This window comes from Pinus tabuliformis, chromosome 6 (assembly GCF_031772625.1).
Source record: "Pinus tabuliformis cultivar Carrire ecotype Pingquan chromosome 6, CPIR1, whole genome shotgun sequence".
NCBI classification, from domain to species: domain Eukaryota; kingdom Viridiplantae; phylum Streptophyta; class Pinopsida; order Pinales; family Pinaceae; genus Pinus; species Pinus tabuliformis.
Genome location: NC_142292.1, coordinates 1,147,780,552 through 1,147,797,306, shown reverse-complemented (window position 1 = coordinate 1,147,797,306; position 16,755 = coordinate 1,147,780,552). Strand labels below are relative to the sequence as shown.

General features: G+C 43.0%; 1 protein-coding gene across 1 annotated transcript in view; it reads right to left on the bottom strand.

The window, feature by feature from the left end:
* The window catches only part of LOC149262903 (Ankyrin repeat family protein), a 381,244-nt gene that overhangs the window by 230,871 nt on the left and 133,618 nt on the right, over positions 1–16,755 (bottom strand). The window lies entirely within an intron of this gene.

Genomic DNA, 16,755 nt, shown 5'->3' with positions numbered 1-16,755 from the left:
GGCGTTGGAATCTTATAATTTTCTGAGCACGGGAAGCAGTCATTCCAGCCCTTCAAAGTCAGCAGACAGTGCAATATCTAGGCAGCGCGGTTCAGTTTGGTGCAGCAGTTGAGGTAGCCTTCAATTCAACAATTTCTCACCTGGGCTTTGTCATCCTTGTCCATTGAGACAAGCCCAAGAACACCATTCTATTTTTCTATTGTATTTGCCCCTGAAGAAGTAATAAAATGGCTCAATGGTTCTCTATTTCCAATATTTTCATGGGTGCTTAATGTCTATTTCGTTTTTCTAATTGCTAGATTGTTTGCATGCTCCGTATATCACTTATATTCTTGGTTATGAACATTACAGTGGTATCAGAGCCTAGGTATTGGCTTAGCTGTGGGGATTTTCTCCTATGAGAGAAGGGGACCAGCAAAACATCACATACAGAAGGCAGAGGTACCAAAGCAGAGAAAGAGAGCTGGAAATCACTCCAAACACGGAGGACAAGGGGAAAGCAGTGGTAGCAGAGGAGGATATGCTGGAACCCAAGAGCAGGGAGGAAATGGCTTTTGACAGCCTCTTGAAGGCTTTGAATGATTTAGCGAAGGGCCAGAAAGAGATGTTGGAGGAGATAAAAATGCAGAACAGAGAGAGAACCACCCCTAGAGGATTTTTATTTGGGGAAACTTCTGGAGCCTCCCAGCAGTTCGATCACCCTTCACCGACAACACAACCCCCATCAGCTAGTGGGCCAACTCGAGCCACACTGCCCTCTTTTGTACTTGTGGCACAAATCGAACCAGCAAGGGGTGAAGACCCCACACAGATGGGAGAACACTTTAGAGAGTGGCAATCTATGGGTGCAGACTTCAGGGAAGCACTCTCTTTCAGAGATTTCTGCAAGCTCAAGCAGAATGAGAAGAGCAAGGGCTATGGAGGACAAGGCACGCAAAGCTATGAGCTGCAGAGGACCATAGGGAGGATGTACTTCCCTACATTCAATGGCACTGCCAAGTGCACTGCTAGGGCTTGGGTTGAGAAGATGGACACCTATTTCCAGCTCAATCGAATGACAGAGCTGGAAGCCATCAAGATGGCCACGCTGCACATGGAGGGGGAAGCCCATGACTGGTGGTTTCATGGTTTGGCCACCCTAGGGCATGCCAATGTGGCTTCTTATGAGGATTACACCAGGAGGGTGGTGGAACACCTTGACCAGAGCGATCTGAAGGCCCATTTCAGGGAGCTGACCCAACTGTGCCAGACAAGCAACCAAGAGTAGTATATCTCGGAGTTTCTGTGAGTTTCAGTGATGGTCTCGAACCTATCAGAGGCTCGGAGGGTATATACTTTCATTGAGGGCTTACTTGAGCTCCTGCATGGACTGGTGAAGTCACCCAGACGCTCCACGCTGTAGGAGGGAGTTATGTGCACCAGAGATCTACAAGGGGCCATCCCCAAGACCATAACACCTTTTCCTGCACAGACCCCTTTCCCACAAAAGGGGCGTGACACTAGACCCCCACCTCAGAGAACCACCTAGGGATGGGGGCAGCTGGATGATGAGCACGAAAGGACCTAAGGAGGAGGAAGTTGTGCTTCACTTGCCCAGAGCCCTAGGCACCAGGCCATTGGTGCACTTTTGGCAAAGCACATTATATTGAGGTCTTTTCAGACAATGACCAAGAGAATGAGTTGGAGCAGGAGCGTGGCATGGGAGATGGTAAAACTCTGACAAAGAGGGCACCACCACCACCACCTCCGCAGGGAGGGGCATCCTTTGCCCCATCCAGGGTTGTCCTTGCTTCTTTATGCGGGGTCCCCAAATTCTTGACATTGAGGATCAAAGGCACTATACAGGGACAACGGGTGTTGGTTTTAGTTGACAATGGGGCTACCCACAACTTCATAGATGCCCAATTGGTTCAGAGGAGGGGCCTCACCACGACTGAGTTTGAGGGATTTTCAGTCCTAGTACCAGGTGATCGTACCATGCAATGCACTCGATATGTGCCTCCTTTGACAGTAGTTAAGGGGAACTACTCGATGACAGAACACTTCTTTGTGGTTGATATGCCAGACACCAACGTGGTGATGGGTGTCTAATGGATGTACTCCCTTAGGCAAGTCACTACTGACTGGAAGAAACTAGAGATGGAGTTCACCAAGCCGGATGGCAAGCCAGTAGTCCTCAAAGGCATGCATTCATATCCACCCCAGACAGTCTCAACGCATAGGATGGAGGCAGATCTATGACATGGGGACATAGCATAGGCAGTGGAGCTCAGGGTTTCAGAGGTTGGGGGACAGGCCCAGCCACCACCTCCAGACATACAGGCCTTGTTAGACAGGTACGCAGTGGTGTCTGGGGATATTCCACCAGGGCAGTCACCAGACAGGGGATTCGAGCACACCATTGAGTTGGATCCAGGTGTGCAAGCGGTGATCACTACCCCTTATAGGTATCCTAAGCCTATAAGGATGAGATTGAGAGGGCCATCAAAGAGTTGTTGGCATTGGGCCATATCAGGCCAAGTTCCAGTCCCTTCGCTTCTTCAGTAGTGTTGGTGAAGAAGAAGGATGGAACCTTGCGCATGTGCATTGACTACCGGGCCCTCAACCGGAAGACACTGAAGAACAAGTACCCCATCCCCCGCATAGATGAGTTGATGGATGAGCTTAGAGGAGCCAAGTACTTCTCTAAGATAGATCTGTGTTCGGGGTACCACCAGATCAAGGTGAGGGATCAGGACATCCCCAAGACAGCTTTTCAGTGCCATTATGGGCACTTCGAGTTCCTGGTCATGCCACTTGGGCTGACCAATGCTCTAACTACCTTCCAATCGTGTATGAACCATATCTTCTGGAGGCAGTAGAGGAGATTTGTGTTGGTTTTCTTTGACGATATTTTGATTTACAACAGGACTTGGGAGGAGCATCTCCAGCACTTGGAAGAGGTCCTGCATATTCTGGAGGAGCAGCAGTTTTATGCCAAATTGTTCAAGTGCGACTTTGGCCTGACAGAGATGCTTTACTTAGGGCATATCATTGGTGCAAATTGGGTGAAGGTCCATGAGGAGAAGATACGAGCTATCCGTGATTAGCCAGTACCGAGGGATGTGATAGCGTTGAGGGGTTTCTTGGGTATCTGCACTTATTACCGGAAGTTTGTCAAGGGGTTTTCACAGTTGGCAGCACCCCTGACAGATTTGACCAAGAGAGGGGCTTTCGCATGGACTGATGGGGCACAAGCAGCCTTTGATCGCCTCAAGGAGGTGATGAGCAGTTGTCCGATTTTAGCACTTCCAGATTTTTCCCAGCCCTTCACCATTGAGTGTGATGCATCTGGGAAGAAGTTGGAGAAGTTCTATCACAGGATGGGCACCCCATTGCTTTCGAGAGTCGGAAGCTCTTACAACATGAGCAGTCATATTCTATATTTGACAAAGAGATGCTGGCAATCATGCATGCATTGGCTAAATTCCGACAGTATCTGGTGGGCAACAGGTTTCAAGTGAAGACTGATCACAATAGTCTTTGTCACTTCATGGGGCAGCAGGGCCTCAACAACAGGCAACAGAGATGGGTCAGCAAAGTGCAGGCCTATGACTTCGACATAGAGTATGTGCATGGAAAGCACAATGTGGTGGTCGATGCTCTATCACAGAGACCCGCAGGTCTATCATGAGCATCTGCCATGATTGGAAGGCCCATCTATTGGTGGAGTAATCCAAGGACAGAAGGGCATGCAAGATTGTGGAGGGTACCCACACAGATGAGCGCTACCGAGTGATGGACGATGTCATCTTCTACAAGGGCGCATATTTCTAGTGCCCAACTCACAATTGAGGGAGAGAGTGCTCCAGGGACCACATGGCTCGCCATTGTTAAGGCATCAAGGGTCCTGAAAAACATACATGGCAGTCAAGGAGAGATTCACATGGAAGGGCCTCAAGGGGGACGTGTTGAAGCACGTCCAGGAGTGTGACGCATGTCAAAGGAACAAGGGGGAGTTGATTCACCTTGTACGATTGTTATAGTCGCTTCCCATCCTCGAGGGGAAATGGGAAAGTATATCCATGGATTTCATCACGGGGCTCCCCACAGTGCAGGGAAAGGACTGCATTTATGTAGTAGTCGACCGATTGACCAAGTATGCCCACTTTTTTGCCATCCCAATCAGGTATTCGGCTGCACAGGTTGCAGAGTTTTTCTTTAGGGAGGTCTTTCGGTTACACGGGCTTCCTAAGAACATTGTGAGTGACAGGGATAGCAGGTTCATGGGAGACTTCTAGTAGGAGATTTTCAAGTTGGTCGGTACCGAGCTCACTCCTAGCATGAGCTACCACCCCAAACAGATGGCCAGGCAGAGCGAGAGCGAGTTAATTAGTGACTGGAGCGATATCTGAGCAACTATGTGACTCGACAGTAAAGGGCTTGGATTCGGTGGCTGCATTTGAGTGAGTATTGTTACACCACCACCCATCACACGTCCATCGGTATGACTCCTTTCCGTCCTTTGTATGGTTATGATGCATTATCTTTTGCTAATGTTGTTTTTGGAGACAGTCGGGCCCCAAAGGCCAAAGATTGGATCCAAGAGAGCCAAGACATCCTCAAGGCTCTCAAGGATAACTTAGTGACAGCACAGAACCAGCAGAAGGTGTACGCAGATTGGCACCGGACTGAGAGACATTTCGAGGAGGGGGATTTGGTGTACCTTCGGTTACACCCATACAGGCAGTCCACGTTGAAGCAGAAGGGCGCCGAGAAGCTACAGCCCCGCTTCTATGGGCCATACCAGGTGATCAGGCGAGTTGGGGAGGTGGCCTACGAGCTAGAGCTGCCTCCAGGGAGCAGGATTCACAATATATTCCATGTCTCGTGCCTTAAAAAGGTGTTGGGGCAACAGGTGACAGCAACAATAGAGTTACCCCCATTGGATGATGAGGGCCACTTGGTTTTGGAGCCTGAGACCATCCTGGAGAGGAGGGAGAAGAAGCTGAGGCACAAGACCATCAAGGAGTTCTTGGTATGCTGGAAGAACTTGTCGAATGAGGATGCCACCTGGGAGTTTGAGCACATTTTGCAGAACCCAGCTCTGAAGTTGCTTGAGGGCAAGCAACATTTTGGAGGGGAGGACTGTCATGTCCCATCCCAAATACATTTGTAACAGGTTTATCTCTACACAATTTTGCACATTTTTGCCAAGGAAAAAGACCCAACAGTTTCGACTTAGGGACTTAGGAGAAATTTCAACCAAATTAGATCGCTAGTGGAAGGTGGGGGCCACCCACGTGGGAATTCGAACTAGGCCATTCAAATGGCTTGGAGGGAATTCGAATAGTTGATTGGAGGGGCCCACATGAGGCAAAGGAAGGCCCACGAAGTCATAAGGAGAAGGAGGCTCTCACTTGGTCATTCATTCATCTTTGTGCATTGAATTTACTCCACTGTTTGCTTGAGCTACTTAGCCGAGTCAACTGGCTGTTCAGCCACGAATCTCTCAAGCGAGAGATTCAACCTTACCTTCGGGGGACTTCGAGTGCCACCCTAGGAAGGCAGTTCCACAACATTTTCAGGAGTTCCGAGGAGTATCTACAGCACAGTCACTCAGCCATCTTCAGGGAGTGTGTATTTTTGGGCCGGCAGTGAGAACACACAGAGGGAGATAGAGCAAGAAATCAATGACGAAGAAGCAGTCGATACTGAGCATGAGGCCTGTAACGGAGAAGCAGAAGATGTCGAGCAAGAACCCTGTCATGGAGAAGAAACGTCTACCGAGCAAGAACCATTTAATGGAGAAGCTGCGGCGACCGAGCAAGTGCCCTTCCCTACAACCCCGGAAGATGTTGAAGCTCTGCTTCAAATAGGCTGCGATGCATTGAAGCTTCAAGACCTTGCAGAGGTCGTTGACTCTCTAAGCTGTATACTGGAAACCAGGTATGAAAGCGGAACGATGGCTAGGGTTAGATATATCCACTGGCCAGATCCAGAGAAGAAAGAACCATTTGGGGCATCGATCGGGCCAGGTCCATCAGCCTCATTTGCCAAGGCAACAGATCGAACCCGATACCAGGCAGATCCAGTCAATCCTGACCTAGATCTGATCCATGAAAGCGGCAGGATGGCTAGGGTTAGATATGCCCACGACCCAGATCCGAAGAAGAAAGGACCAATTGGGACAGGGATCGGGCCAAATCCATCAGCCTCGTTTTCTCTGGCAGCAGATCGAGACCTACACCAGGCAAATCCAGTCAACCCTGACCTGGAACTGATCCAAATCCTCATTAAAACGCCAGAAGGAAAGAATATTTGCAAGAGAATCGCGAGAGGGAGACGGATCCAAGATTTAAGACGTGAAATCCAAACTCACTTAGGCATTCCAAGAAGCATGCAAAACCTGATTTACTTAGGACTCTGCCTACAAGATAACCACACACTACAGGACTATGGTATTGACACAGACTCGAATATCATAGTCAACTTGCGGCTGCGAGGTGGATGCTCTAGTACCAGCTCAAAGGGCACAGGCACGTTTAAGGACACAGTCAAAGGAAAGGAAAAAGCACAAGCCAAACCAACATTACCCTCTGAATTACCAGGGCCCTACATAGTGGAGCAAAAATCTCAGAATCCTTCCTTCACAGTCTCAATACCTGAGGTAAAGGGGTTGTATTCTAATTTTCTTAACAAAGCAGTCATATGTAGATTTAATGGGTTTTGGCCCAAATCTGATCTTTTGCACCAATGGATTTTTGCTACTTGGTCACCAACTTGTGAAATCCCTTTATGTTCCAAAGGGCTTTTTATTTTCAGATTCACCACAGTTCAGGAAAAGGAATATATACTTAATAAAGGACCATGGCTCTGGGGCAACGGGGCAACGCAGGGCTCTTCATGACCCCTTGGTTCCCAGAATTTGACGCCAACACAATGGTGGTATCAAAAATGCTCGTTTGGGTCAAATTAAACAACCTACCATTACACTTCTGGCATCATCAAGTGCTCGAAGGTATAGGGAACTGCCTGGGAAAGTTCCTAAAGATTGATGAGGACAGATTCACAAGGGGCATATTTACTTTCGCCAGGAGATGCATCGAAATAGACCTTAGTCAAGGACTACCAGACAGTATTACATTGATCTTCAATGACACGCACTGGACACAACCTCTGGATTACGAAAATACAGCTTTTCAGTGCCGTGGATGTTTGCAGACAGGCCATCTCCACAGTTCCTGCCCTCAAGCAAAAAAAGATCCCCTTGGTTCCCAAAATTTGACGCCAACACAATGGTGGTGTCAAAAAAGCTCGTTTGGGACAGATTAAACAACCTACCATTACACTTCTGGCATCATCAAGTGCTAGAAGGTATAGGGAACTCCCTAGGAAAGTTCTTAAAGATTGATGAGGACAGATTCACAAGGGGCATATTTACTTTCGCCAGGATATACGTCGAAGTAGACCTTAGTCAAGGACTACCAGACAGTATTACATTGATCTTCAATGACACACACTGGACACAACCTCTAGATTACGAAAATACAGCTTTTCGGTTTCGTGGATGTTTGTAGACAGGCCATCTCCACAGTGCCTGCCCTCAAGCAAAAAAAGATCCCAAAAGGAACAAAAAGCAACCCAAAAAACCAAAAGGTTAGCAATGCACAGACACTTTGGGAGAAGAAGCAAGACAAGCAAGAGCAACAGAAAATAATCCAAAAAAGGATATACAGAAGGACTAGAACAGTGCACAAAAGGAGGAGATAGACCATAATGATGCTTGCATTCTGAGGCCCAACAACCCCTTGTCGCATCAGGAGTCCCAAATAACAGGATTGGAAGTACATAGCAGCAAACAAACTCATGGATCAGAGGGATTTGATTCTGATAAAGAACTTCCTATAAACACAGATGAAAATCAGAGGACCATTGTAACTACCACCCCCAACATGGAAGGTTGGAGAAAAGCGGAAAAAAAGAAAGGCAGAAAATTCTAAATATATATGACAGTTAGATTACTCTCTGCGTAGAGATATTTTGAAGCTATAGTGACAGTTCAGTGTCTCCCTGCGCGGAGTACACCATGTTTTGACTCTACATGCTTGATAGGCTCTATGCCTTGCATACAGCATATGCTTTTGAATCTACAAAATGTAATTTGCTTTTGCATAATGAAAATTATGACTTTTCCAAAGGGGAAAAATTAAAAAAATGAGCATATATAAGAAAAACTAAAAAAAATAAAATATATATATAAAGGTATATAAAAAGTTATTGCATATATATAATATTTTTAAAAATTAAGAAAAATATTCAAAAAAGGAAAAAAAATTATATCTATAGGAAATAAACAAAAAAAGAAAAAAAAAATGAGTAAAAAATCAAAAAGAAAAAGAGGATCAAAATATATATATATATATATAGAAAAAGAAAGTTCAAACATATTTTTAAAAAAAGTACATGACAAAAATATGTGTGTGTGTGTGTGCTATAATATATATGTATAAAAAAAATTCCTAAAAAAATACAAAACAAAAGTTATAAAAAAAATTATATTAAGAAAAAAACATACAACAACAACAACAAAAATTACCTTGTCGTCATACGCCCGCATCATATCACCTGACAATTGTGTAGCCAAGGCCGTGACCAGTCGTCCCTGCCAACACCACTCAAGCCGCCTTCCACCCCTCAAGTTGCCTTTCGCCCGCAAACTAGCTGTAACCTCATCCCACGTCGTTTCACACAGGCGTTTTGTTGTCGCTACAGGCAACTTACCGCCTCCACCACAGTTGCCATTCTCGGTTAAATTGCTCCATTTTCCAATCAACAACAACACCGACAATCCAATTTTCAGCCGTTGTTTTTTGTTGCACGGAGACACCAGCCACCACTGTCTGGATTCAGCAGCCATATTCACCATCCTAGGTGTTGTACGCTTCCACCACTGTTAACCGTAATCGCCATGGCCCTTCTAATCGTCGACTTCTCATTTCTCAAAGCCATACCACTGTTTCGTTCAAGGATAGTCACGACCCTTCATAGGTGGCTATTAGTGGAAAAATTATGATATACAAGAAATGATAGAAAGTTTACTAAAAAGCTCAATTGAAAAGAATTATAAAAAAATGCCAAAGTCATTTAAGTCCTTACATAAAATTCAAAAAAAAGTACAAGAGTATTTATAGGTTAAAAAAGAAGGGAATACAATATTATATTCCAAAATTAGTTTATATATATAAACTTTTTAGTCAAAATATTGTTGACGAAATTATCGACGAAAGCAATATGGAGCCAATAATTAAAGAGAAAATAATTGAGTCAATCGCTGACGAAAAAGAAATGAATCATAATTCTACATTTTGGACGAGATGTCCTTTTTGTCAAAAAAAATTTGAGTATTCATCGATTTTTAAAAATCCTACAATATTTTGCCCAACATGTCGAAAATTCTTTACCTTGGAATAATATCAAGGTAATACACAAACGCAAATTAAAAGATTAAAGGAATAACTTGCAAAACTTCAACAAAAGAACGAAGCATCAAAAAATAGATATAAAGATATTGAAGATCAGTTTTACGAAGAATCAACAAAAATTAATAGAGAAACTTGGCTTCTAAGAGACTATAGTCAAAATTTACTTGAGAGGATCAAGAAGTTTAAAACTACAAAGAAAAAATTAGAAGCAAAAAAGGAATGTCTCGAGAAAAAATTCAACGAGGATCTATCAGAGAAAGAAGAAGAAAATTTGTGCTTAAAAAACCTTTATCAAAGGTTATTGAGAACAAATTAGAGATTTAAAAAATGAGAAACTTGAGCATCAAATGAAGTTAAATCAAAAGTTCAAGAACTTTCACGTTTAAAAAATCATAACCAAAATCTACTTACTCAGATTAAGAAACCTAAAGATGATAAGAAATCATTATAGAACAAATTAGAAGAACTCAATTCTTCAGACGCAACAGTTCAAATTGAAGAAAAAAGAACGAATATCGATCCAGTCAATATCACAACTCAAGAAAATGACAAACCAGTTGAAAGAAAAACATACTCAGAGGTTGTAGTTCAAACAATGAAAATTCCAAGTAAAGAGTTTGTAACCAACTCAACAACATCAATACTTGAATTAAATTAGGAAATTGCCACACACATGATAAGGTAGAATCAAATCAAAAGAAGTCTTTATTGACATCCGAACCACAAGAGAAGACATCTCAATCAGTCTGCGTATTTGTACCACTCAAAATAAAAACAACAGACTTATGTTCTGAAGAATAATGATGTCAGCACAATCCAGTGTTATGAAAACAATTTATCCCAGCTATCTAGTAATGGCAAAGTTCCACAGAAGATTGATTTAGGATGGTTAGATCCCTTCTCAGTTTGACAATTTTATTTATCACTCAGAGGATCTTAGCATCTTGTATCAACAAAGATGACAACTCCAAGAATTCGTAAAAGATGCGAACAAATTACATGACAAGAAACAAATAACATGCCTTGTCAGCAATAAGCTTTGAGGACAAAGCTTTTTTGAAGAGAAAGGCAACATTATGAATATAATATATATAAATAATGTAAATATAAATAATAATGATAATTATAAATAATGATTAATTAATTAGTGATTAGTATAGAAGAGGCATGTCTCTAAAGACAGCCATTCATGAAAGGGCACCTGCCTAGGTATATAAGCGGGCACTTATTTGCAACAATCACGCCTCATATCAACTATTTTATAAATTATTCAAAATATAAATATATATTTTTATCCTTAATGGATGTCTTTGTGTACCAAGCGTTCTGAAGATTATTGTAGAATACGAACTTTGTTCATAACATTGGTATCAGAGCATAAACGAACTTTGTTTGTAACAGTTTAATTATCATCACAAGGTATTTTTTCTAGTTCATTGAGGCACAATTACGTCAAGTCTAATAAAGAAAACACTAAAGCATGGATGGAAAATGTGGGGCGAAAACTTTTACAATTAACTGACACAGCTGGTGAGGCAGCAGGGGCAAGAAGGAAATCACCTTATCCATTAGAAAAGGAATTAGTAATCAACAAAAAGTCGTCAAATTGCAAAAGTCAAAATACCAATATATGGAAGATGTCGAAAAACGCCTCCAGTACATCAAAGAAAGGGAACAAAGTGGGCAGCGGCAGGATTTGTCATTGTTTGAGGACAAGCAATGTCGGGAAGGGGGCACTGTAATGTTCCCGAGAAATTATTTGACCCGGAAACAAAGTAGCCTATCAATCCCCATAGGCTATAGTCATTGATAAAGGGGAAACCCCCCCAAATACCCAATGTCTGGCCAAGTTTCGGGGCAGTTGGGCAAAGAAACCCAAAGTTGGAGTGAATTTTACTCAATTAATTAACTAAAGAATCCCCTCAAGGAAATCTATAAATACAAGAGGGTTGAATTCATTTGGAGCATCATTGGATTGGATCATATATCTTTGTTTACCTTTGTGCCTGAGGGTTTTAAGACCCCTTTTCCCTAACAATTTCTGTGGTGAAAGATTCTACCCTAGTTGATAATTTATTTTCTATTATGTTTTTCTTCCTTTCTATTTTTTTCTGGCATGGGATTATCAAAAGAGGTCTTGGTCCGAGGGAATCAAGTCATATGAATCCTTTGAGGCAGTTCTTGAAGCAAGGAATCTCGGATTCATCAAAATAGGCCAAGCATGTCTAGTTTTGGGCAAGAATTCTAAAAGAAACCTAATCTAAGGTCAGACAAATTACTTTGTGCCAACAGTGACATTTCTCCTTAGTAAAGCCCTAGCGAATGTCAATTCCAGTCAATATTCTGAGTTCTACGCCATTCTGTGACAAAGCATGAGTTTCTAAAACAAATCTATAACATGTTGTGAAATGTAACTAGTTTCGGTTTTCATAATCATTGTACTCATTTCAATATGTATCCTATGTAACAAAAAAGAAAAAGAAAATTATTATTATCAAAGCATGGGTTTCATGTTCATTATTGATGGTTTTTTAGGTAAAAGCATGTTCTTCGTGCTTCTAGGGTTTGTTAGGTCTTAGGATTTATTGTGATGAGTCAAAGGAGTCAACATCATGTTTATAAAACCCTTCCAGGCAATTTATAATTGTAAAAAGAATTTTTCTGAGTCCAGAAAGTCCTGGAATCTCCAAGAGTACAAGTTGGCCCTGGGATCCTCAAGTCAGCCTTAAGGAGGGAAATCGACCCCTTGACAAGGCTATATAAAGAGTAGTTCGACTTCATTTGGAGACATACACTCACACAAGTTCGATCTACAAGAAAGAGTTTGATTTATAGCTGGGAAGTTGCAAGAAGAAGAGAGAAAGTTGAGGAAAAGGAAGAAGGAAGAAATCCCTTGTTTTTGGGCTCTATCTCTCTCACACATGTGAAATTATATGGTTTCTAGGCTGCAGTAGGAGGTCGAAATTGCAGGATCGAGTTGCAGGAGGACGAAGAGCAGAATCTGCAGCTAGAAGAGGGAAAACCCTTGTCTAGACCCAGTTGACCTTGGGAGAGTTGTCTTCCTCTAAGTAGTTCTCAGAAGGAGGTTGTATTAGCGTTTCCAAGAAGCTACAAGGATGAAGTAGCTAGGCCGAAGTTGCAGGACGAGTAAGAGTAGATGGGAAATCAAAGTTATTGGTCAAGTAGCAGTGTTGTAGCTGGCAGGACGAAGTTGCAAGGAAGAAAAAGAAAGGACTTGAGGAAGGGCCAACTTGGTACTGGGAGAAGGACTTGGTCTAAGGATTGGGTCATTATATCTCATTTGAAGTAGATTCTAAGAAGAGAGGAGTTTTTGAGGTTTCCCCTTAGAGGGGTTTTGCCCTAGCTGAGAGCCTATATCTGTGCCCTCTTTTGTTGTTGTTGTTTCTTGATATTGTTAGATGAAAAGATCTAACTAAAGAATATAAAGAAGATAACTAAAGATTCACAAGTTGTTGAAATTTGATGACTAAAAAAAGTTTCCTGCAATCCCAACCCAGTTTTAATTTCATTGTATCACTCTCATTCAGTTAAATGCCCTTTCCCATAAACATACATTCAACATATAGAATTCTAGAAATGAAATTTTCAGATTAAAACACATGGGACTGTCAACACATGCTGAAAATAAATATAGACATAAACAGACCAGCAACACACATAAAAATACACAGAATTTTGGTCAACTTAGACCTAGGCAAAACCCCTTCAATCTTCCCCGGGGGAAAACCTGTTAGAGAGCTCTTCAAATTTATTTATCTTTCTAGTTCAGGAAAAATACATTTGCAAACAAAACCAAACAGCAAAATACAACTTATCTCTTCAGTCCAAAGCTCCTTGAAAACCATGCCCACTTTGCCTTGATTTTTGTGCCCACTTGAAGCTGAAAATACGTACTATACAGATACAGACTGTACGAACTGTATTGTACGGATTTCGTACGGACTGTATGGGTTTCCGTACCACTGTACGGACTCAATGGATTTTTCAAAAAAGATCTCAAAAACTTTGCTCGAACAACATGCAGCCTACATCGTTAAATGTTGTTCGTATTGTACCTCTGTTGTCTTCTATGCCTCGATTTTCGTGCCCAGCTTTTCCCAGAAATCACTCCTTCAGCTTGCTGCAACAAATTTCTCCTTCAAAACTTTTCTCCAGCTCTCAACCTCCTTTCTCCAATATGCTCATGAAGAATGAATGCAATCTCTCTTTTCTTCCCCCCCTTTTGTTTCCCTAAATGACTTTTAGGCAACCCTAAGATCTAATGGCTCAAATTCATTTAGATCAAGGGATGAGAATATATGTGCATTTAATTCTCACTTTCTATTTTTTAACTCACCCATTAAATAAAGTACCCACATTGTACTTTATGTCTAATTCACCTTTCACTTTATAATCTAACATTGACTTTACCACTTATAAAGTCGCTTTCACTTTATAAAGTCACACTTAGGAAAATAATTATTTTGGAAATTTTTCCCTAGGTAGAGACTAACCCATGGGAAACCACTTGTCCAAGGTACATTAAAAATCAGCACTCCCTCTTACCGAGGAAGTGTTTCTCACCACACCCATCTTGTCCCTGAAATAGACATGCTTGCCTCTTGGCAAGGACTTCGTGAGAACATCGGCCACCTACTCATCTATTGATATATACTCTAGCTTCACTGTCGTGTTCTGAACACAGTCCCTGATGAAATGATATCTGATGTCAATGTGTTTTGACCTGTCATGAAACACTGGATTCTTCGTGAGTTTAATGCAACTTTGATTATCACAGTGAATAACCGTCAGTCTCAACTCCTGATCAAATAGGCCATACAACAACTTGCGAACCCAGATGGCCTCACAACTAGCCTGGCTAGCAGCCATATACTCAGCCTCAGAAGAACTCAAAGCAACTGACTTTTGCTTTCGACTGAACCACAAACAACTATCGAACCCAATCCGAAGCAACACCCTAAAGTGTTTTTCTTGTCAAAAGCACAACCTGCCCAATCTGCATCTGTGTAACCTGCCAACCTCACTCCATTTCCCCACCTACAGTCCAGACCATAATCAACAGTCCCTTGAATGTAGCGAATAATGGGCTTTGCAGCTACCCAATGCACCCTCCTAGGCTCAACATACACCTCTTCCTCTATAACTCCATTCAGAAATGTGGTCTTCACATCCATCTGATGGATCTCCCAACCCATTTCTTTAGCAATAGAAATAAGGGACCGAATAGAAGTGTACCGATCTACGGGAGCGAAGGTCTCATCATAGTCAACTCCCTCTATCTGTGAGAACCCTCTAGCCACAAACCTCGCCTTGAACTTCACCTGGAAGTCACAACTAACTTGCCCTCAAGCCTAGGCACCACTTCCCAAACATTGTTCTTAATGATAGAGGCATACTCCTCCACCATAGCCTCTCTCCATACCTCATGGCTGGCAGCTTTCTCATAGCCAGTAGGCTCAGAGTCAACAATGTTGGTAGCCTTGGCTACATAACTGCAAAACCGCTCAGGTGGCACACTCACCCTATTCACCCTCTTTGGAGGACCAACGGACTCCGCTTCCTTCAAGGTGCCTTGAAGCCACTTGGGCCTCCTCTTCCCTGAAGAAGCTTCCCCATAGAGAACCTCATCCTCTACCCCCCAGTCTGGTGAACCTAAAGGTCTACCAACTGACCCTGGTGTGCTTGTACCAGCACCTTTCGTCGAAGAACATGTACTGGCACCTATGCTTGTGTCAACTGAAGTGCCATGTGAACTTTGTACCAATGGACTCCCTAAAGAAGTGCTCGGTGAACTCGCCACTGGTGCCCCAGATGTCACTGGCACTGAAGTAACTCTTGTACCAGTCAATCCAAAAACCTGAGGTCCTGCTCCCTATACTTGACCTCTATGTTAAGAAGAAATTTGTGACTATCTCTCATCATACTCCCGTGATCTCCGATAGGCCCTCTCCTCCTCAAACTTCACATCCCTCCTAATCACCACTCTCCATTTAGAAGGAATGAAGATCTGATAGGCCTTCAAAGTCTCGCTATAACCCATAAAGATACCCTTCTCTGCCATGGGTTCCAGCGTCGTCCTCTGCTCCTTGGGGATATAAGAATATGTGAGACATCCAAAGATACGAAGATGTCCCACATGAGGCTTCTCTCCAATGAAAGCCTCCTCCGGAAACATATTCCCCAATAATCTGTGAGGACTCCTGTTCTGAAGATAAACAGCAGTATTGCAGGCCTTAGCCCACAAAAACAAAGGCAACCCCTGATCATGAATCATCGCTCTAGCAGCCCCAACAATAGCTCTGTTCTTCCTTTCAAACACCCCATTCTGTTGGGGGTTGTAAGGAACCGTGAACTCTCTCCTAATGCCCTCCTGTGCACAAAAGTCAGAAAACCCACCATCGATGTACTCACCACCATTGTCTGACCTCAAGACCCAAATCTTCCTACCTATCTGCTTTTCCACAAGAGCTTTGAACTCTTTAAAGCGACTGAAGACCTCACCCTTGGTCTTCAGGAAATATATCCAAGTCCTCCTAGAGTAGTCATCAATGAATATAACATAATACTCATAACCACCCAAAGACACATGAGACATACGACCACTAACATCAGTATGAATCAAGTCTAGTATACCTGTAGATCTGTTGTCGCTCGTTGGGAATGGTAACTTGGTGTACTTTCCCAAAGCACACCCTCTGCAGACCTCATAATGCTCGACACTGAAATCAAGAACTCCAGTTGTGATCTCCATCAGTACTCTCAAAGCTCCATGATGCATATGCGCCATCCTCTAGTGCCATAACTCGCACAAGTCTCTATTGTTGGTGGCACTAGTGTGAGTGCTACCATATGTGCTACTCACCAATGCTCCTGCCGAATGAAAATTGAACCTGTATAGTTTCCCAGAGCAAACTCCAATCACTTTGGCCGAAGTGATGGAAGCTCCCCTGGGATGCATCCATACCTACCCTCCTGAGAAAGTGATGTCAACCCCTTCTCCTCCATAGCAGACACTAAAATCAAGTTCTTCTTCATCCCCGGAACATACAAAACATCCATGACCATCAAAGGAGGTGTTGTCGCACGGATTGACACGACAACGCTCAGACCGGGGGCTGTCACTCTGATCCCCGATCCCTCCGTTTAAGCCTGTCTCCCGCGGCTAAGGGGGGTAGACCCTGTGAGGTGATGAGACCAACTGTCGACCAGTTGGTTGGGAGACACGAGATGCGATAATAAAAAGCACTTGAAAGATTTGGTTAATTTAGCA